This window comes from Panthera tigris, chromosome A3 (genome assembly GCF_018350195.1).
Source record: "Panthera tigris isolate Pti1 chromosome A3, P.tigris_Pti1_mat1.1, whole genome shotgun sequence".
Taxonomy (NCBI): Eukaryota; Metazoa; Chordata; class Mammalia; order Carnivora; family Felidae; genus Panthera; species Panthera tigris.
The window spans coordinates 65,578,123-65,600,837 of record NC_056662.1 but is presented as its reverse complement, the minus strand read 5'-3'; the positions used below and the strand labels follow the sequence as shown (position 1 = coordinate 65,600,837).

The 22,715-nt window shown below is 41.3% G+C and overlaps 1 pseudogene; it reads left to right on the top strand.

Annotated features, from left to right (window-relative positions):
• Positions 1–11,067: 11,067 nt before the first annotated feature.
• Positions 11,068–22,378, top strand: LOC122237111 (annotated as a pseudogene).
• Positions 22,379–22,715: the final 337 nt, after the last annotated feature.

Genomic DNA, 22,715 nt, shown 5'->3' with positions numbered 1-22,715 from the left:
GTCTGTTTCTCTATACTCTAAATATTATCCTTGGGTCAAAGGCTACCATCAGGTGTCTGTAGACTTGGACTGAAATGTCCTGGTCTTTCAAATAATTCAGTCTGATGATTTGAACTTTGGCCTGTGTCATTAAGCTATACTGAAGGATAGCCCCTTGAAACCTGCTGTTGTATTCATTATGGGTCATTCTTTTTATTATTACAATTTTTTGGATACTGTTTTTAATTTTATTTTTTAAATATATATCCAAATTAGTTAGCATATAGTGCAACAATGATTTCAGGAGTAGATTCCTTAATGCTGCTTACCCATTTAGCCCATTATGGGTCATTCTTGAAGGTGGAATTCATTCCAAACAACTACCTTTGGGGCAGGGAGAAGATTCTCCCTGATTTCAGTACCAGCATAAGCTATGCTTCATCTAGGCACCTATTTTTATCTTTTAGAAGCCAGGAAACTTGTAAGTAATGTTATCCTCTGTATTTGCCCTGGGGAGCATACTGTCAAATTTGTGGTCCTCTCTCTACCCTAGCATTGTGTCTTACTCCTTTGCATTATCTCTTTTGCCTACTTTATTTTTCCTTCAGGCCAATTTTCTCATTGAAACAAAACTCTCATTGTGTTGTATGGATATCTGTACCTGGTAACTGGCACAAATCCCTCCATGAGCAGGTCAGGGCAAGTCTAAATCTTTAAAAGACTACTCTCCTTTGACGAAGGTCAGCACAGCATATGGGAAATTCCAGAGGAAAGAGCAAAGGGAGGCACTCTTTAGAGAACAGAGGTCAGCATTTGCTTGCATCTCAGTTCTGCAGAACTCTCATCTGTCATTTGTTGCATGCAGTAAACTCAGGCCACAAGGTTCGGCTTTCTCAGGAAATCATGGAGATGCTGCAGAAATGAAAGTCTGGGCCCACTGACCAGAAATGCAGTTATACTGGGTGGGTGTTTGGAGCCACAACCAAAACCAAACACACCCTTTGTCAGAACCCCACAGCCCCAGCCTGCCTCACCTCTCGGGTGACCAGCAGCTGCTGTGAATACCCACCTACCCTCTGCATGGCGGAGTCTTCAGAGTTCTGTGTGTCTGTGTATCTGCCTGCATCTGCGGGCCTCTGATTAATTTCTCTAATTAATCCTTTCACCTGCCAAACAGGTGGGCCAGTGAGCTCTGTGTAATCCTGGCAAAGAGGTAGATGACCCCTAGAAGAAGTCATGGACTCCTTAAAGTGAGAATGTCTTCCTCAGCCGTCGCCTCTTTCCTTGAGATGCCCTCCCTCCTGTGCTCTGTGCCCATCGCTCAGGCCGTTGTAGGCTATGCTCTGCATATGTGTGCTATGGCGTCCTTCAAGCTCACTCAAGTTCTTTAAGTTCAGTCCACACCACTAACAGCCCCCCACACCTGGAATTACTCTGGACTTAGGTCTGGAGCATGCTTGGCCCTTAAATTCTGCTGTCCCTGTGGCTAGGCCATTTCATTTGTCCATGGCTCCACTCCAACTAGATTTTAAACTTCTAGAGGGCAGCATGTATACCCAGACCTTGATCTTCTATTTCTCACAGACATTAACATGGTTCGAAGCACCAGTAGGTACTCAAAAATGTCTCCTCCTCTCCTCCTACTGTTCCACATCGTCCTCTTCTCTTCCTCCTGTTTCTCCTTCTGCTTGTGGGTCTCTCTCTGTAGGGACAGTTCTGCTGTGGTAACATGTAATTCCCAAATCTCAGTGGCTTATAAAACATAGGTTTGTTTCTGCGTCATGAAGGCCACTCTGGCTCTGCCCCATGTGTCTTCTCTTCTAGGAACCCTGCTGAAGGGGTGCACTGATTTGAGATGAGCCATGGCTGTAGGAAAGAGTGAGAGAGAACTGGAAGAAATTCCCATTGTCCTTAAGGCTTCTGTCCTTCCCGTTCACATCTCATTGTCCCAAGCCACGTCATGCGGCCCAACCTGACTTAGGTGGAGACCGTGAACTCCACCTGCAGGAAGGCAATGATGGGATGTATGATCAATTTTCAAGGAAGGGAGCCAACAGTTGGGCATGATGAGACATTTTACCTAGACTCCTTCTAGGTGCCTGGCCCTCCTGGGAGCATCACATAAAGCATGTATGACTATCTCCAGGCACAGTAGTTTTATGGCATGTGACAATTTTAGACCTGTTTTTTTAAGTTTATTTATTTATTTTGAGAGAGAGAGAGAGAGAGAGAGAGAGAGCAAGCGAGCAGGAGTGGGGACAGAGAGAGAATTCCAAGCAGGCTCTGCACTGTCAGTGCAGATCCTGATGCGGGGCTGGAACTGTGAGATCATGACCTGTGCTGAAACCAAGAGTCAGATGCTTAACCGACTGAGCCACCCAGGCACCTCAGCCCTGTTTTATAACAAGGAAACAGAGGCTCAAGTAATTTATTTAAGCAGCTCTGAAATGAATGAATGAATGAATGAATAAGTGTCCACATTACTTTCAGCTTTTCTTGGCAACTGCTAATGCCCAGGTCCCATCAGTACTTTTCTTCTCCAGATGAGGCTACCATTATCACTCTTACAGTTCTCCGTGTGATCCTGTAGAAGAGCACCCCATAGGTCTCAGGATGTTATTTGTTATCTCTCCAGATTAAGTTATTTTCATTTCAGTGGGGATTTCTAAAGATGCCTCAGTCCCCAGTGGTGAGTCTAGTGGTGGAAACTTCAAGTACTAGCCACATGTAAGACTAAGGGAAGCTTGTTGATAATATCTGTTAAGCCTCTCTCTCTCTCTCTTTTAATGTTTGTATTTAAATTCCAACTAGTTAACATACAGTGTAATATCAGTTTCAGGTATATAATATAGTGATTCAACACTTCTGTACAACACCCAGTACTCATCACATCAAGTACACTTCTTAATCCCTATCACCTATTTCACCCATCCCCCCACCCTGCTCCCCTCGGGGAACCATGATTCATTCTCTATTATAGTTAAGAGTCTGTTTCTTGGTTTGTACCCCTTCTTTTTTTCCTCTTTCCTCATTTGTTTCTTAAATTCTACATATGAGCGAAATCATTGTATTTGTCTTTCTCTGACTGACTTACGCACTTAGCATAATATGCTCTAGCTCCATTCACATTGTTGCAAGTGGCAAGGTTTCATCCTTTTTTAATGGCTGAATAATATTTCATTGTGTGTGTGTGTGTGCGTGTGTGCGTGCGCGCATGTAAGGCCTCTTCTTTATTCATTCATCAGTCGATGGACTCTGGGCTGTTTCCATAATTTGACTATTGTAGATAATGCTGCTATAAAGATTGGGGTGCATGTATCCCATTGAATTAGTGTTTTTGTATTCTTTGGATAAATATCCAGTACTGCAATTGCTTGATGGTAGGGTAGTTCTATTTTTAACTTTTTGAGGAAATTTCATACTGTTTTCCATTGTGGCTGCACCCATTTGCATTCCCACCACAAGGGGATTCTCCTTTCCCCACACCCTTGCTAACACCTGTTGGTTCTGGCGTTGTTATTAGCCATTCTGACATGTGTGAGCTATTATTTCATTGTGGTTTTGATTGGCATTTCCCTGATGATCAATGATACTGAGCATCTTTTCATGTCTCCATTGGCTATCTGTATGTCTTCTTTGGAAAAATGTCTATTCATGTCTTCTCACTTTCTCTCTCTCTCTCTCTCTCTCTCTCTCTCTCTCTGTCTCTCTCTCTCTCTCAAGCTTATTTTATTTTGAGAGAGATGGAGAGCAAGCAGGGGTGGGACAGAGAGAGAGGGAGACAGAACTCCAAACAGGCCCTGCCTCATCAGCAGAGCCCAATACAGGGCTCAAATTCATGAACTGTGAGATCATGACCTGAGTTGAAATCAAGAGTCAGACTCTTAACCAACTGAGCCACCCAGGCACCCCAAAAAGGTGATTTTATTAAAGCATAGGGACAGGACCCATGGGCAGGAAGAGCTGCCTCATTTTTCCTCTCGTAATAAATGTTCCTAATTGCTGGTCTCAAATAATTAGTGGGTCTTGACTTGAAAGCATTTTCATGGGTCATCAAAGATGTATTTTAAAACATGAAATACAATAGAATGGGGTGAAGAGTATCAGATTGCATCACGTACAATAAGGCTAAGTTTCATCAAACTACTGTCTCTGTTATGTATGTGTATGTGTTATATGTATGCAGAATTGCAATGTAAAACGTATTTTTTGTTGTTGTTGAGTTTACATCAAAAAAGCTTTGAAAGCCATTGCTTTAAACAATGTCTTTTTCAGTTGATTCGCTGGGTCTATCCTGAGATCCAGTTCAATGAATATCCTTCAAGGCCAAAGTTCACCTTCATTGTGCTGTTTCACCATGGAGGTCTAACCTGGATGACAAGCATGGCTTCTCCCTCTCTTCCAGGTGTCGGGACCCTAACCTACAACTAGGATGCTGTAGGCTTCTAAAAAAAAGATGTGTTTATTAGGTTACCTTATATCTGCAAGAATGAAGTGGTTGATCAAGACAATCCTTAAAAAAATTTTTTTTTAAGTTTTTTTATTTTTGAGAGAGACAGAGCATGAGGAGGGGAGGGAAAGAGTGAGAGGGAGACACAGAATCCAAAGCAGGCTCCAGGCTCCGCGCTGTCAGCACAGAGCCTGACACGGGGTTCGAGCCCATGAACTATGAGATCATGACCTGAGCCAAAGTCAGATGCTAAACCAGGCACCCCTGATCAAGACACTCTTTAAGGCCACTTTCAGCTCTATGATTCCACAATCCTACATGTTTTGTTGCAGAAAAGGGCAATCCACCACAATGTTATGGTTTGATAATGTGAAACCTAAAACATTTTGTATCTTTTGGACTGTGACCTCCTACCTCACTCCTATGTCTGTGTCACCAGATGTTTTCAAATACCCAAATGTTTGCCAATTCATAGGGATAGTGGACATTTGTCGTTTTTGTCTAACCCCCTTTCCTGCCAGTTCTGCTCTTACTCTCTGTTAACCACATTGAACCGTGACAATTAGACAATGGATAAGTGTGTGGCCCAAACAAAGCCAGTCAGAAACTTTCCTTGAGGTTTTTCTCTGATGAAGCGGAGATAATTTTCTCTTGTTCTGGACTCCTAGATGGACACTCAGAATGATATTAAGCCCAGGGCCTGATGTGCCTCTCCTGTCCCCCATCCCCACGAGGAGGTTGTATGCAGCAGAGGATGAGGGCCACACTCAGAGAATGGATACGTGGTGGTAGCTTGAGAGTGAAAGATGGACTCATCAGAGCATCCTGGGTTGAAGATAACATGGTTTGAGCTCTTGGATCCATCTGACCTCCTGCCAGACCTATGTCCTTTTTCTGTGTCACATGTACCAACGTATTTCTCTTTTGGGTGTAAACTGGTTTCAGTTTGGTTTCTGTCCCTTGCATCAGAAGGAGTCCAGATCAAACAGTGGATTACAACATTTGGGTGATTTTCTAAAAATATCACTTTTGATCCAATCTGTTCACATGGCTTTCGTTAAAAACCCTCCCTTCTTTCCAAAAGTGTTGAAGCACAAAACATGTGCTCTACACAATGTTAGATCTAGATGATAATGACTGCAACTGCTGTGTGTAGCAAGTTGTGCTTCAGTGTTTTTTTCCGACGTTTGCTTAGTGCAAAAAATAACGTGACATGGCTCAAGAGAACCTTCCGGAGAGTAAGATTTATCTCTATTTCTGCCAAAGTAGTTTTTCTGTTTTCCATCTTTTCACGTAGTGTTCCCTGCTATGCAAGATAGTATTCCATGATGAAAATCATGGCGTACCCCAAGTTTAGATTTCTATTTTTTTCTCTTAACATAAAATAGAGTCTTCATATCAATCATGATTTCTGTATAACAGAGTTTCTCAACCTCTGCCCTATTGACATTTGGGGGCCTGTCCTATGCATTGTGGCCAGTTTAGCCACTCCTCTGGCTAGAGGGGTGCCCTTAGGTACCTATAGAACTCATTCCCTTCCCTCTCTCCCATTAGGACCACCAAAAATGTCTTCAGACACTGCCAAATGTCCCTGGGCGGGGAAAAATTGTTTCCAGTTGAGAACCATTGCTCTCCATTAGTCCTTTGACTCCACACCATGGTCTTCTTAACTAGGCTCCTATGTTTGGACGTTGAGATTACTCCCAATGAATTGCTGTTACAAATAATGCAGCAATGTATCCCCTGGGAATGCACCTTTTTCTATTACAAAACTGATTTCCTGAAAAGGAATTCATCAAGATCAAGTCATAAGAACACTTTTAGGAGCTTTCAACTTGATCTTCAAAATACTTCCACTAGTGTGTACTTTCCTGTAGGAGGTACAATGTTAATTAATGAATGTAATTCTTTCCCTGCCATCTTGCTAGTATATAGTCGAATATGTTGCAATTTCAGCTTCATGTGGTAAATGGAATCTAGAATTTGGAGTTAGCCTGGTCTGGACCCAAACCTAACATTAGCACTGACAGCAAGTTGACCTCGGGTAGTTTCCTCATCTTTCAGCCCCTATGTCTCATTTGTAAAATGTGCTCAAAAACAACTATTTACTGTCCTTGCCTTTTATCACCTTGGATGCTTGAAGTACCTCTGCCTATGAGTAGTATGCACTGAAAAATATCATTTCTGTTTTACAAAGGCCATAAAGGGGCAGGACTTTACCATGATCAGACCTATGCTTCCGAGGTGGAGGTTTATTGCATCCGTCAGTTTCCTGCTTCATTTCAGCCATCTGTATGTGCTATGCCGGGTGCCTGCCCTCCTGTAGGCTGTGGAGCACGCAGAGAAAGGGGTGGGAGGGGTCACTGTCTGACACCTGAGATTATAGGGACGGTAGGCAGAAACAGCAAAGCCAGGGGCTAAATGGGGCAGAAGCCTTTGGTAAGAGCTATGGGTGTGCCCAGGAGGATGGGAGCACCAGGGGCCATAGGGCAGGGGTGGAAGGCTTTATGGGGACCTGGAATGGGCTGCAGGTAAGAGGTATGCTATGGAGACAGAGGAGGACACACAGAGATGGAAATGGGTGTGGCAGTTAGTGGGGACAGCTAGAAGCCAAGAAGGGCCAGGAGCCTGAGCCAGCACAGGGGGGAGGATGAGTGTCCTTGGAGCCAGTGGGACGGGGTGGTAAAGAGGGGGCAGGTAGGGTAGAGCTCGGGGCGAATCAGGACAAGGCGATATAACTGGCCCTGTCCTGTCCTGCTCCTGCTGTTTGGGTGGGTTGGACCAGGTATTTCCAAAGGAATTGCTGAGCGGACCAGAAATCTGGTTTGAGCCCCTAACAGCAGGACTCTTCCTGATGAAAGTGACAGAAATACGATGTGTGCAACTTTCAGTAAAAAGAAGATACTATTGGTGGTTCCTCAAAAAGTTGAAAAGAATTCCTGTATGACTCAGCAATTCTAGCCCAAAGTGTATGCCCATCCCCCAAATGAAAATAGATTCAAAAACTTGCACGTGCACACTCGTGGCAGCACTACCCGCAGTAGCCAAAAGGTGGGAACGACTCAAACGTCCACCAGTGGGTGACTGGATAAACCAAATGTGGTATATGTATACCATGGAATATGGTCCAGCCACAAAACGAAATTCTGATACAGGCTTCAAGGATGAAACTTGAAGACCTTAGGCTCAGTGAAGAAGCCAGAGACAAAAGTCAACATGTTGTAGGTCTGTTTATAGGAAATGTCCAGAACAGGTAAATCCATAGAGGCAGAAAACAGACTAGTGGTTGCTAGGGGGTAGCAGGGAGGATAGAGAGTGACTGCTTAATGGTATGGAGTTTTCTCTTGGGATGATGCAAGTGTGTTTGGAATGAGCAGTAGTGGTTGCACAACACTGTAAGTGTGCTAAATGCCACTAAATTGTTCTTTCTTTTCTTTTTCTTTTCTTCCTTTCTCTTTCTTTCTTTTTCTCTTTCTTTCCTTCTCTCTTTCTCTCTCTCTTTCCCTCCCTCTTTCCCTCCCTCTTTCCCTCCCTCTTTCCCTTCCTTCCTTCCTTTTTGAGAGAGTGTGTGCGAGTTGGGTAGAGAGGCAGAGGGAGAAAATCTTAAGCAGTCTCCATGCTCAGCACGGAGCTCAACCTCGGGCTCATGGGATCATGACCTGAGCCAAAATCAAGAATCGGGACACTCCGTGGACAGAGACACCCAGGGGTCCTTAAATTGTACACTTTAAAGTGGTTGCTTTTATGCCGTGTGAATTTCACCTTCTTAAGAGTCACTCCCATAGCCTCAGGAAGGGCAGGCTCATGGCTGGTCCTCAGGAACAGCCGGAAGCAGGGGGTTCCAAGGCCGCTAGGAGGCTTCTCTCTGTGGTTCTCTGTGTGTCTGTGTCATGCTCACTCTTCATGGAGGAAATGTGGCAGCAGACAGTTCCAGGGTGCCCTGAGCACACAGCCTCCCAGCTTTTCCAGCTTTATGACAGCGTTCCCTTATTGGCCCAGCACTGACCAACAGCCCGGTCCTGTGTCCTTCAAATGCAGCAGAGATAGGGTCAAAAGAGCCTTGGGGGAGTGGAGGAACAGAGGGAGCCAGCAACGGTGCTGTAAGGTCAGCTCTGGGGCCCACGCATAGATTAGATATCCAAGGGAGCATTAAAAGGTCTCACCAAACTAAGTCCACCTTGCAAATGTAATGTGAAGGTTCAGAGTAAATGTCCCCTTTCACCTTTCTGAGGAGCAGCGCCCTTCCTCAGCCTGTGCGCAGTATACGTCCTGATTCTCCGTACTCTCTCTCACTGGTAGGACCTAACTAGGGCTCCTGCCTCTGCTGTCACCTCTCTATAGTCTGTTTTCCACAAAGCACCAGCCCTTAAAAGGCCAATCAGATCATGTCACACCTTTCCCTAAACCCATCCATGCCTTCCTACTGCATTTAAAATAAATGCAAACCCTCTTCAGGACGGTACCTCAGTGGCTCTCAACACTGCCTACACTTTAGAATCACCTGGAGTGGTTTTTAAAAGTCCTGATTCTTGGCTTTCCATAGACTAATTGAATCAGAACCTCAAAGCGAGCACATGGGCAGCTGGGCATGAATATTTTCTACAAGCTGTAGAGCTGTTTCTCTATTGCAGTCAGAATTGAGAGCTACTGCTCCACATGGTCTGGTCGCTGGCTACCTGCCTCCCTGAAGTCTCCCTTATCACTATTTCCTTCATTCCAACACTCCTGCCACATTGGCTTTCTTTCTGCTGTGCAAGCTCAGACAAGCTCATCCTGACCGCAGGGCATTTGCACTGACTCGTTGGCTTGGAATGCCTCATGCTCATGTCTTCACTTGACTGTCTCCTTTTTGCTTTTGCAGATCTGTGCTCAGATTTCACCTTCTGACCCTCTGCCTGTTTTATCTGAAGTTGTTTCTACCTTTTCCTCTTCAGTTGCTTTCTGTCAGGTTACTCTGTTTCCCCTTTTTCACAGCACTTGTTACCAGCTGAAGTAAACTTAAAAGGAAATCTGTCCATGCCCTGTGTCTCCCATGGAAATGTCCATTTCATAAGAAAAGGGGCCTTTCATGATTTATCCTCAGAATCTATAACTGTGCCTGACATTTAGTGTATGGCTGAACCCTTGCATCTCAAATTCCACATCGTGTAGACATGGGCTATCTACATGGCTATTGAGCACTTGATATACGGCTAGTTCGAATAGAGATTAAAAGTAAAATACACACTAAATGTTAAAGTCTTAGTGTAAAAGAATGTAAAGTACCTTATTAATAGTTGATCATTTCAATATGTAATAAGTTTTTAATGTTTCTGATAAACTGAGTTAACTAAAACATTGAAATTAATCTCACCCGTTTCTTTTTACTTTTTGTAATGTGGTTATTAGAGAACATTACATTATACTCAGTTCAGATTAGGTTTCTATTGGCCCACTAAGGAGTTGAAGGGGCACTTTGTCCAGGGTTCATCTCCACTGACCCCCACAATTTCATAGCCCTGCACTTGGAGTTCTGGTTCCAAGAAGCCTCGTGGGTTTCTGGTTTCTGCATACAACATCCATGGAGCTGCCAGGCTAAGGACATTTATCACCTTGGCTTGAGCCCCCTCCCTTGCCTCTGGTGTTTCCTCCCTTTCTCACTGTTAGTCCCTCATTATACTCTTTTGAATTTTTCCTGTAATCTTTTCTATCAAAATCAATGCTATGCTACTTGGCAATCGTGTTTTCTGTTTTTCATTATATCTTTATTCATCTTTATAAAGTTCATTTATTTTGAAAGAGTGTGCATGAGCGGGGGAGGGACAGAGAGAGAGGGAGAGAGCATCCCAAGCAGGCTCCATGATGTCAGCTCAGAGCCTGACACGGGGTTCGAACTTATGAACTATGAAATCATGACCTGGGGCCGAAATCAAGAGTTGGATGCTTAACCGACTGAGCCACCCAGGCGCCCCTTCTGTCTTTAAAAGGGCCACAAAAAACTATTCAAAAAAGAACCAGAGTTGTGAGCTGGATGGGACTGTAGGGAAAATTTTATAAATTATGAGACTTGACTTCAACGAGGCTTCACTTAAGGTCACCAGGGAGATCAGGGAGTCCAGACTCAAGTGCAGAGGTCAGTAAGGTGTGTAAAATAAGAAGTGATGTATAAGCTGCAGCCCCTGTGCTCTGGAGACCTTCAGTACAGGTGGACAGGCAGGTGTGAACAGATGAGGACATAATAATACAGGGACATAATAATACACTTGCTCCAGGACATGAGAAGGAGGGGACTTGCTGGGGATCCAAGGGTTGGGGCTGGTGCACAAGGGGGTTCATAACAGGAGGGAGCTCAGGAGATGGAAGACATCTACTTAAAGAGACCGGTTTGGCTCTTTCCCAAGCCCCATTGTGACCCAGGCCACAGGATTGTGCTTTGCCTAGACTTAGACAATTTTTTGAGGGAGTTCCATCATCTTTGTGTCCAGGGGTTTCTGAGGATATGAACCAAGGCTTTAAAATCCTTACTTTGTCAGTCTCATGGGACTTCTAAGTCTATGAAAAACCATGAAATAAACCCATTCACTCATTCATTCATTCTCCAAGGACACTTGGAGAACCTGCTATGTGTTGGACATTGTGAACACAGAGTTGACTGAGACATGGTCATGTGGTACCACAAGGGAGGTCGTCTGAGGACAAGGTGAGGGATGGAGAGAACCGGGGTCCTCAGTGGTTGTCTGAATGAGCCAGTCCTGCACTTTGCTCTGTGTCTGGATCTTATTTTAAGGCATTGTTAGTCAAGGTTACTTGTTGCTTAAGCTGAAGCTGTCCTGATGGGACCAGTGTTTCTCTGGTGACATTTTTACCCCTGGCTGTGTCCCCAGGAGCCTTCTTCATCTCTCTTGTAGATCCCCATTGCTCTGAGGGAGATAAGCTATGAAAGGTACAGCATTAAGTGAGAAAGATGAAAAGACATGGTTTTCTGTGGGACATTCACTTTTCATTGATTTCTTTCCTACCTTCCAGCTCACCAGCATCCCCATTCCTCATGTCCTTTTAATCCAGCTTAGACACTCCCACCTGTCATTGCAGAACCCTAAAACCCCACCTGGGTCAGTTTTACTGTCCACTGTCTTTGTACACTCATGCTTTCCAATCTCAAGTAGACTCTTGGGACTGGTCAGCGTTGTACTACATTTCTCTTGTCAACTCATTCTCTCACATCCCACAAGGACTACTTTTAAAACCCTTTATTTTTGCAAAATTCCATTTCACTCTTCAGCATCTCTGATATTGCTAGGAAAATTCAATTCCCACACCAAATCTACAAACCAATTAGTATTTTTACCCCCCCCTTCCCCTTTCTATTCTTATAAACAAGGTGCTCCCTTTTCTTTCTAAAGCCATCCATTCCTCTTTGCTTGGCTTTTACCCCTTGCACCAATTATCAATCATTTCTCACTTTTGTAAGCATTTTTAATTTTCTCCTATCTTAAGAAAAAAAAAAAACCAAATCCCTCCTTCCTTGATCCCATGACCTATTATAGCTATCACCCTATTTTTTACCCTCCCCCCCCCCCCAATACAACCAAACCTCTTGCAAGAGTTGTCTGCCCTTGTTGCAAGACTGTTGGGATTTTGAGCCAACTGCTTCGGTTGGGCTCCCCTCTTTCTTGGCCTGAGGCACTGACTAGGCCCAAGGGCAGGACATGATGGCTGTAGGACAGCCTCGCTCGCACTCTCCTTCCTCCTGCCTTCACTGCTGCTCTTCATGGAAATGCAGATGTACAGCCCTCAGCTGGCCTCCACTGAGTGACTCACCATCCAGGGCACCCTGCTGGGCTCTGGCCTTTTCATCTTCTCTCTTACTGCCTTCAGTAATCTGGAAAATCTTGTCTTTGGCAAAGATTCCAAGCAAAGATCCTCCCTGAGATTCTTCTCTGCCTCCTGTTGGCTCTCTCTGCATCTAGCCTCATCCACTGAGTCTGTGTCACCACCTGCTTCGTCTTCTCCAGGGTTGGCCTGTGCTATGTCAACAAGATCTCCTCCACTGTGTATCAGGCAACAGCTCCAGGGCTCACACTGGCCAAGGTCACTAGGAAGGGCAAAAAGAGAAACTGTACTTGGATGTCCAATAAAGTTGATTCTTTGTTTAAAAAAAAAAGATTGTTGGGATTTTGACTGGGATTGCATTGAATCTATAGATCAATATGGGGGGAAATAATCTTTTCAATATTGTCATCAAACCACGAATGTGGTAAAACCTTTCCTTTGTTTTCATCTTTTTCTATTTTATACTTTACTGTGTGGAAGTCTTACTGTGTGGAACTTGTGTTGCATCCCAGAAATTTCATATTTCTTCTTGCTACCGGATATGGTATTTAAAATTTTTTATTTTCTGTTTCTTGCTTATATATAGAAATATAGATGAAACTTGTTTGTTGACTCTGTGGCAGCATTCTTGCCCAACTTACTTATAAATTGCAATGATATGCCTGAAGATGCCTTTGGATTTTTTCATGCACACAATTATATCATCTGCAAATAATATTTCTTGTTTTCCAGTCATTACTGACTTACGTACTTGCTTAGTACCTCCGGTGCAATGGTGACTCGGAATAGTGATAGTGTGAAAACTTGACTCATGTTTTACTTTTTAAAATGGAAGTATAGTTGACATACAGTATTATATTAGTTTCAGGTGTATGACATAGTGATTCAACATTTATATACATTATGAAATGATCACCATAATATGTCTAGTTACCATCTATCATCACACATACTTATTACAATATTAATTGACTATGTTTTCTTTACATGCCCATGACTTATAACTGGACGTTTGTACCTCTTAACCCCCTTCACCTATTTTGCCCATCCCTCTACCACTTTCCCCTCTTGCAACCACTGGTGTGTTATCTATGTGACTCTGTTTCTGTTTTATTCATTTGTTTTGTTTTTTTTATATCCCCCATATAAGTGAAATCATATGGTGTTTGTCTTTCTCTGACTTATTTCACTTAGCATAATACCCTTCATGTCCATCCATGTTGTTGCAAATGGTAAAATTTTATTATTTTATGGCTGAGTAATGTGTGTGTATGTATGCATATGTGTATATGTGTGTGTATATATGTGTATATATATACATATATATGTGTATATATATACACATATATGTGTATATACACACACACACACACACACACATATATATATATATATATATATATATATATATATATATATATATATATAAAATCTTTGTGTGTGTGTGTGTGTGTATAGCAAATCTTCTTTATCCATCCGTCAGTGGACACTTAAGTTACTTCCATATCTTGGTTATTGTAAATAATGCTGTAATGAATATAGGGGTGCATATATATCTTTTCCAATTGGTGTTTTCACTTTGTTTTTTATTTTTATTTTTTTTAATGTTTACTTTGAGCAAGAGAGAGAGAGAGAGCGCGTGAGCAAGTGGGGAAGGGTCAGAGAGAGAAGGAGAAAGAAGACAGAGTCCCAAGCATGTTCTATGCAATCAGCACAGAGCCTGAAGTGGGGCTCCATCTCACGAACCATGAGATCATGATCTGAGCCCAAATCAAGAGTCTGATGATGGACTGAGCCACCCTAGGGCCTCTTCACTTGGCATAAATACCCAGAAATGGAATTGTGGTGGTGTCATATGAGAGTTCCATTTTTAATTTTTTGAGGAACAGCCATACTGTTTTCACAGTGGCTGTGCCAATTTACATTCCCACTGACAGAGCACAAAGTTTCCCTTTACTCCTCATCCTCACCAACACTGGATATTTCTTGTCTTTTTGATGATAGCCATACCGACCGTGTACCGTGATATATCATTGTGATTTTCTTTTGCATTTCTCTGATGATGAGTGATGTTGAGCATCCTTTCGTTATCTGTATGTCTCCTTTGGAAAATGTCTGTTCAGGCTCTCTGCCCAGTGTTTAAATTGCTTGTGGTTCTTTTGGTGCTGAGTTGTAGAAGTTCTTTATATAGTTTGCATATTAATTCCTTATTGAATGTATCATTTGCAAATATCTTCTTCCATTCAGTAGGCTGCATTTCAGGTCGATGGTTTCCTTCATTGTACAAAAAGCTTTTTAGTTTGATCTAGTTCTATTTATTTATTTTTGCTTTTGCTCTTGCACGAGGAGATAGATCCAAAAAATTACTGCTAAGACTGACACCCAAGAGTTTACTGCCTATGTTTTCTTTGAGGAGTTTTATGGTTTCAGTTCTTACATTCAGGTCTTTGGTCCATTTTGAGTTTATTTTTATATATGGTGTAAGAAAGTTGTCCTGTTTCATTCTTTTGCATGTACCTGTCCAGTTTTTCCAACACCATTTATTGAAGAGATGGTCTTTTCCCCATTGTATATGCTTGCCTCCTTTGTCATAGATAATTGACCATAGAAGTGTGGGTTTATTTCTGGGCTTTCTACTCTGTCCCATTGATCTATGTTTCTATTTTTGTGCCAGTATCATCCTATTTTGATTACTGTAGTTTGAGTGTAGTTTAAAATCAGGGTCCCTTGATACCTCCAGCTGTGGTGTTCTTTCTCAAGATTACTTTGGCTATTCAGAGTCTTTTGTGGTTCCATACAAATTTTAGGATTACTTGTTATAGTTCTTTGGAGAATGCTATTGGTATTTTGATAGGGATTTCATTGAATCTGTAGGTTGCTTTGGGTATATGGACACTTTAACAATACGAATTCTTCTACTCCATGAGCATGGAATATCTTTTCATTTATTTGTGTCATCTTCACTTTCTTTCATCAATGTCTTCTAGTTTTTAGAGTAGTGGTGTTTAACCTCCTGGATTAAATTTATTCCTAGGTATTGTATTCTTTTTGATGTAATTGAAAATGGGATTATTTTTTAATTTTAATTATTTTAATTTTAATTGTTTTTTAAATTTCTCTGTTATTGTATAACGATAATAGTAATTGTTGTATATAGAAACACAACAGATTTCTTTCTTTTTTTTTACTGAAGTGTAGTTGATATACAAGATTACATTGGTTTCGGATGTACAACATAGTGGGTCAGCAAGTCTACACATTATGCTATGCTCACCACAAGTGCAGCTGCCATCTGTCCCCACACAATGGTATTACAGTACCATTAACTATATTCCCTATGCTGTATGTTATTCCATAACTGGAAGCCTGTATCTCCCACACCTATTTACTTATTTTGCCCATACCTGCACCCCCCGCCCCCTCTTTCTGGCAACTATCATTTGTTCTAGGTCTATTTCTGCTTTTGTTTGTTTTGCGTTTTAGATTCTACATATAAGTGAGATCATATGATACTTACCTTACTCTGTCTGACTTATGTCACTTAGCATAATACCCTTGACGTTCATCCATGTTGTTGCAATGGCAAGATCTCACCCTTTTTTTTTAATGGTTGAATAATACTCCATTATAGAATATCTGTATATATGTACACACACACACACACACACCCTAAATCTTCATCCATTCATCTATTGAAGGATACTTGGACAGCTTCCATATCTTGATTATTGTAAATAATGTTGCAATAAACATGGGGGTGTATATATTTTTTAAATTAGTTTTGGTTTTCTTTGGATAAATCCCTAGTAGTGGCATTACTGAATCATATGCTATTTCTGTTTTGTATTTTTGAGGAAACTCCATACTGTTTCCCACATCAATTTACGCTCCCACCAACAGTGCATGCACAAGGGTTCCTTTTTCTCTACATCCTTACCAACAACTTGTGCTTTCTTGTCTTTTTGATTCTAGCTATTCTAACAGGTGTAAAGTGATATCTCTTTATGGTTTTGACTTGCATTTCCCTGATGAGTGACAGTGAGCATCTTTTCATGTATCTGTTGGCCATCTGTATGTCTTCTTTGGACAAATGTCTGTTAAATTCCTCTGCCTATTTTTTAATTGGATTATTATTATTATTATTATTATTATTTGTGTGTGTGTGTGTCTATGTGTGTGTTGAGTTGTATAAATTCTTCATATATTTTTGATATCAACCTTTTATTGGATATATCATTTGCAATATCTTCTCTCATTCAGTAGGTTCCCTTTTCATTTTGTTGACATTCTCCTTTGCTGTGCAAAAGCTTTTATTTTGGTGTAGTCTCAGTATTTATTTTTGCTTTTGTTTGCCTCACCTGAGAAGATGTAGCCATAAATAAGTTGCGAAGGCTGATATTAAAGTGATTGCTACCTATGTTTTCTTCTAGGAATATTGTGGTTTCAGGTCTTACGTTTAGGTCTTTTATCCATTCCAAGTTGACTTTTGTGTATGGTATAAGAAAGTATCCCACTTTCATTCTTTTGCATGTAGCTTACCAGTTTTTCCAAAGCCATTTGTTGAAGAACTGTCTTTTGCCCATTATATATTCTTGCCTCCTTTGTCCTAGATTAATTGACCATATAAGCTTGGATTTATTTCCAGGCTTTTTATTCTGTTCTAATGATTTAGGTATCTATTTTTGTGTTAGTAACATACTGTTTTGATATTATAGCTTTGTAGTATATCCTGAAATTTACAATTGTGATACCTTGAGCTTGTTCTTTCTCAAGATAGCTTTGGTTATTCAGGGTCTTTTTGTGGTTCCATACAAATTTTAGTATTGTTTGTTCTCATCCTGTGTTTTGTATTTTTATAGGCATGACTTTGCTTTGGGCACTATGGACATTTTAGCAACAGTAATTCTTCTAATCAATGAACATAGAATATCTTTTCATTCGTTTGTGTTGTCTTCAATTTCTTTTATCAGTGTTTAGAGTTATAGTTTTCAGAGTATAGGTCTCTCACCCCCTTGGTTAAGTTTACTGATAGATATTTTATTCTTTTTGGTTCATTTGTAAATTGAATTGTTTCTTATTTTCTCTTCTGATAGTTTGTTATTAGTATATAGAAACACAACAGATTTCTGTATATTCACTGTGTATCTGGCAACTTGACTGAATTCATTTATTACTTCTAATAGTGTTTTTTGGTGGAGTCTTTAGGGTTTTCTATGTATAGTACTATTATGTTATCTATCAATAGTGACAGTTTAATTTCTTCATTGCCAATTTGGATGCTTTTTATTTCTTTTTGTTCTCTGATTACTGTGGCTAGGACTTCCACTACTGTGTTGAATAAAAGTGGTGAGAGTAGACATCCTTGTCTTGTTCATGATCTTAAAGGAAAAGCTCTCAGTTTTTCGCCATTGAGTATGGTGTTAGCTGTGGGTTTGTCATATAAAGCATTTATTATGTTCCTTTTATTTTCAACCATTTTGTTGAGAGTTTTTATCATGAGTGGATGTTGAATTTTGTCATGTGCTTTTTCTGCATCTATTGAGATGATCATAAGATTTTTATCCTTTATTTTTTAATGTGGTTTGATTTTTGGATATTGAAACATCTTTGCATCCCTGGAATAAATCCCACTTGATCATGGTGAGTGATTTTTTAATGTACTGTTGAATTTGGCTTGGTGATAGTTGGTTGAGGGTTTTTGCATCTATGTTCATCAGGGATACTGACCTGTATCTCTCTTCTTTTCTTTTTTCTTCTTTTCTCTTCTTTCCTTTTCTTTCTTTCTTTCTTTCTTTCTTTCTTTCTTTCTTTCTTTCTTTCTTCTTTCTTTCTTTCTTTCTTTCTTTCTTTCTTTCTTTCTTTCTTTCTTTCTTTCTTTCAGTATCTTTGTCTGGTTTTGGTATCCAGGGTAATGCTGGCCTCATAGAATGAGCTTGTAAGCATTCCTTTCTTTTCAGCGTTTTGGTATAGTTTGAGAAGGATAGGTGTTAATGCCTCTATAAATCTTTGATAGAATTCACCTGCAAAGCCATCTGGTCCTAGACTTTTGTTTGTTGGGAATTTTTTGATTACTGATTCAATTTTGTTAAAATAATTGGTCTGTTCAGATTTTCTAGGTCATCCTCATTAATTTTTGGAAGATTGGATGTTTCTAGGAATTTATTAATTTCTTCTTCGAGGTTGTCCAATTTTTTGACATATAATTGTTCATAGTAGTCTCTTACAATCCTTTGTATTTCTGTGGTGTCAGTTGTTACTTCTACTCTTTCGTTTCTGATTTTATTTATTTGGGTCTTCTTTTTTTCTTTAAGTCTGGATATAGGTCTATAAATTTTGTTTATCTTTTCAAAGAACCAGCTTTTGGTTTTATTGATCTTTTGTTTTTTTAGTCTTTGTCATTTACTTCTGCTCTGAACCTTACTATTTCCTTCCTTCTAATCTTGGGCTTTGTTCTTTACTAGTTCCTTTAAGTGTAAGTTTAGATTGTTTATTCGAACTTTTTCTTGTTTCTTGAGGTAGGTCTGTATTGGTATAAATTTCCCTCTTAGAATTGTTTCTGCTGTTTTCCAAAGATTTTGGACTGTTGTGCTTTTATTTTCATTTTCATTTCATTTATTTCATTTTTTGATTTCATTGACCCATTGGTTGTTTAGTAGCATGTTGTTTAGCCTCCTTGTGTTTCCAGTTTTTTCTTGTGATTTCTAGTTTCATATCATTGTGGTTGGAAAAGATACATGATATGATTTTAGTCTTCTTAAATTTATTGAGACTTGTTTTGTAGCCTAACTTGTGATCTACCCTGGAGAATGTTCTATGTGCAGTTGGAAAGAATGTGCATTCTGTTCATGGATGGAATGTTCTATATTTACTTTTTGAGTCCATTTTGTCTAATGTGTCCTTTAAAAACACTGTGTCTGTATTGATTTTATGACTGGATGATCCATCTATTGATGTAAGTAAAGTGTTAAAGTTTCATTATTATTGTATTACTGTCAATTTCTCCTTTGATGTCTCTTAATATTTGCTTTGCATATTTAGGTGTTTCAATGTTGGGTGCATAGATATTTACAGTTGTTAATTCCTCTAATTGGATTGGTCCCTTTATCATTGTGTAGTGCCTTTCTTTGATTCTTATTTCAGTCTTTGTTTTAAAGTCTATTTTGTCTGATATAAGTATTGCTAAGCCGGCTTTTTTTCCCCCTACTTCCATTTGCATGGGATACCTTTTTCCATACTTTCATTTTACACTCTGCTTGTGCCTTTAAGTCAGAAATGAATCTCTTGCAGGCAGCATACAGATGAGTCTTGTTTTTTTTTCATCCATTCTGCCATCCTATGTCTTGTGACTAGAACATTCAGATCATTTACATTTAAAGTAATTATCAATAGGTATGTACTTATTGCCATTTTGTCATCTGTTTTCTGGTTTTTTTTGTAGTTCTATTTCTTCTCTTGCTCTTTTCCCTTGTGATTTGGTGGTATGCTTGGCTCTCCTTTTGTGTGTGCGTGTGTATGTGTGTATCTGTTATAGGTTTTGTGTTTGTGGTTACCATGAGATCATATTTAATATCCTAAGTACATAGCGGTTTATATTAAGTTGATGGTCATTCTAAAAGAACCTTTTTATTCTCTGCCTCCACATTAAAATTTTTTAAATATTTATTTATTTTTGAGAGAGAGAGAGAGAGAGAGAGAGAGAGAGAGAGAGAGAGAATGTGAGCAGGAGAGGGGCAGAGAGAGAGGGAGACACAGAATCCGAAGCAGGCTCCAGGCTCTGAGCGGTCAGCACAGAGCCTGACGCAGGGTCTTATAAGACCAATGCAGTGGTGATGAACTCCTTTAACTTTTGTTTGCCTTGCAAACTCTTTACCTCTCCTTTATTCTGCCAGGGTTTTTTTGTTTTTGTTTTTGTTTTTGTTTTTTGTTTTTGTTTTTTTGTTGTTTGTTTGTTTGTTTGTTTTGGAGGAAGAGCGAGAGTGTGTGAGCAGGGAAGGACAGAGAGAAAATGTGGAGCCTGACTCAGGGCTCCATCTCAGGACTGGGATCATGACCTGAGCCAAAATCAAGTCAGATGCTTAACTGACTGAGCTACCCAGGCACCCCTCTCCTTCATTCTGAATGATAATCTTGCTGCATAGAGTATTCTTGGTTGTAGAGTTTTTTCCTTTCTGCACTTGGAATATATCATGCCACTTCTGTATGGCCTGAAAAATTTCTGCTGAAAAAATTAGCTGATAATCTTATGGGGTTTCCTTTCTACCTAACTATTTGCTTATCTCTTGCTGCATTTAAAAATCTCTCTTTAGCTTTCTTGAGAAAAAAAAATTTTAATGTTACTTATTTTTGAGAGAGAAAGAGACAGACTGCAAGTGGGGGAGAGACAGAGAGAGAGGAAGACACAAAATCTGAAGCAGGCTCCAGGTTCTGAGGTGTCAGCACAGAGCCCGACACGGGGGCTCAAACCCATGAACTATGAGATCATGACCTGAGCCAAAGTGGGATGCTTCACCTACTGAACTACCGAGGTGCCCCTCTCTTTATCCTTAGTCTTTGGCATTTTAATTATCGTATGTTGTGGTGTGGAACTCTTTGGGTTCATCTTGTTTGGAACTCTCTGTGCTTCCTGAACCTGGATATCTGTTTCCTTCCCCAGGATAGGGACATTTTCAGCTATTATTTCTCTAAGATTTCTGTCCCTTTTTCTTTTCTCTTTCTGGGACCCCTATAATGTGAATGTTCTCTTGATGTTTTCCAAGAAATCCCTTAACCTATCCCCAGTTTTTCTTTTAGAAATTCTTTTTTTCTTTTTGATGTTCTGTGTGGGTGCTTTCCATTATCCTATGTTCCATATCACTCCATTCCTCTGCATCTGCTAATCTATTGTCAATTCTCTCTATTGTGTTTTTGTTTCATTGATTGTATTCTTCAACTCTGATTTTATTCTTTAAGATTTTCTATCTCTTTGTTAAAATTCCCATTGAGTTCTTCCACTCTTCTGTTCAGTACAGTGAGCATCTTTATGGTCATTACTTTAAACTCTTTGTCAAGCACATTGCATATCTCCATTTCATGTAGTTCTTTTTCTGAGGTTTTGTCATGTTCTTTCATTTGAAACGTATTCCAATGTCTCCTCATTTTACTTGACTTTCTGTATTTGTTTCTATGAATTAGGCAGTGTTGCTACTTCTCCTAAACTTGGAAGAATAGTCTTGTGTATGGTTGTCCCCGGTAGACTGTGTATGCCCAGTGACTTTGGCTGACTGGCTGGCTTGAGCTATGGCTGGTGTAGGCTGGGGGTCCTGGGGCACTCTGTGCTGGGGATGCCCTGGTGGGTGGTTGGAGCTGAAATGGGCATAAGCCAGGGCACTCCTGGGGCTCTCCATGCAGAGTGCTCTGGCAGGACAGCTGAAGCTGAAGTAGGTACCAACCAGGGAGCCCCAAGGCTCTCTGTGCAGAGGGTGTCCTGGAAGGACAGCTAAAACTCAAGTGGGTGTGGGTTGGGTAGTGTCTGGGCTGTTCACACAGAGGGTGCCCTGGCAGGATAGCTGAGCCCAAAGTGGGTGCAAGCCAGGGTATCTTGGGGCTCTCTGCATAGGGGGCACCCTAGCAGGGCAGCTGGAGCTGACTCAGGCATAGGACAAGGGAGAATCTGTGTAGAGGGTGTCCTGGTTGGCAGCTGTGGCTGAGGTGGGGTATAGGTTCTAGGGGTCCTAGGGTGCTGCATATAGGAGGATAGCTGTAGCTATCCTGGTATAGATAGCTGGTAGGATACCTGGTAGGATAGCTGTAGCTGAAGTGGGCATGGGATGGGGTGGTCCCATGGTTCTCTTTCTGTAGGGTACCCTTGAAGGATGACTGAAGCTGAAGTGGGTGCAAGCTGAATGGTCCCGGGGTGTTTAGGCACAGGGAGCACCCTGGTGGGGTGTGGGCCAGGGGTCCCAGGGTTCTCAGTGCAGGGTTGCCCTGGTGGGGTGGTGGGAGCCAAGGTAGTGTGTAGGTCAGTGGGTTCCTGGGTGTTCCACATAAGGGGTACCCTGGTGGGATGGCCGAAACCAAGGCAGGCATGGGCCAAGTGTTCCTGTGGCCCTCTACGCAGGGGGTAGCCGGGTGCTGTGGCTGGAACTGAAGCAGGCATGAGCCAGGAGATCCTGGCGTTCCCTGCACCTGTTATGCCCCAGTAAGCCTTCTAGAGCCAAAGTGATGCAAGCCTGGAGTGTTCTGGTGTGTTTTGCACCTGTGTCACCTTGGTGAGCTGGCCAAAGCTATAGTGAATGCTGACCAGGGGTGTCCCATATGTGCCACACTGGGCCACCTTGGTGGCATCACGGGGGCTGGTGTGGGCTGGAGCCCTGAGGCTCATGAAGGTGGCAAGCCAGTGATGGGCATCGAGACCATGTTCCCGGCTGTTCTGTCAGGTTGGAGAGGGAACATGACCATGCTGCTGGCCAGTCCCTCCGATGTGGAGAGAGTTCCA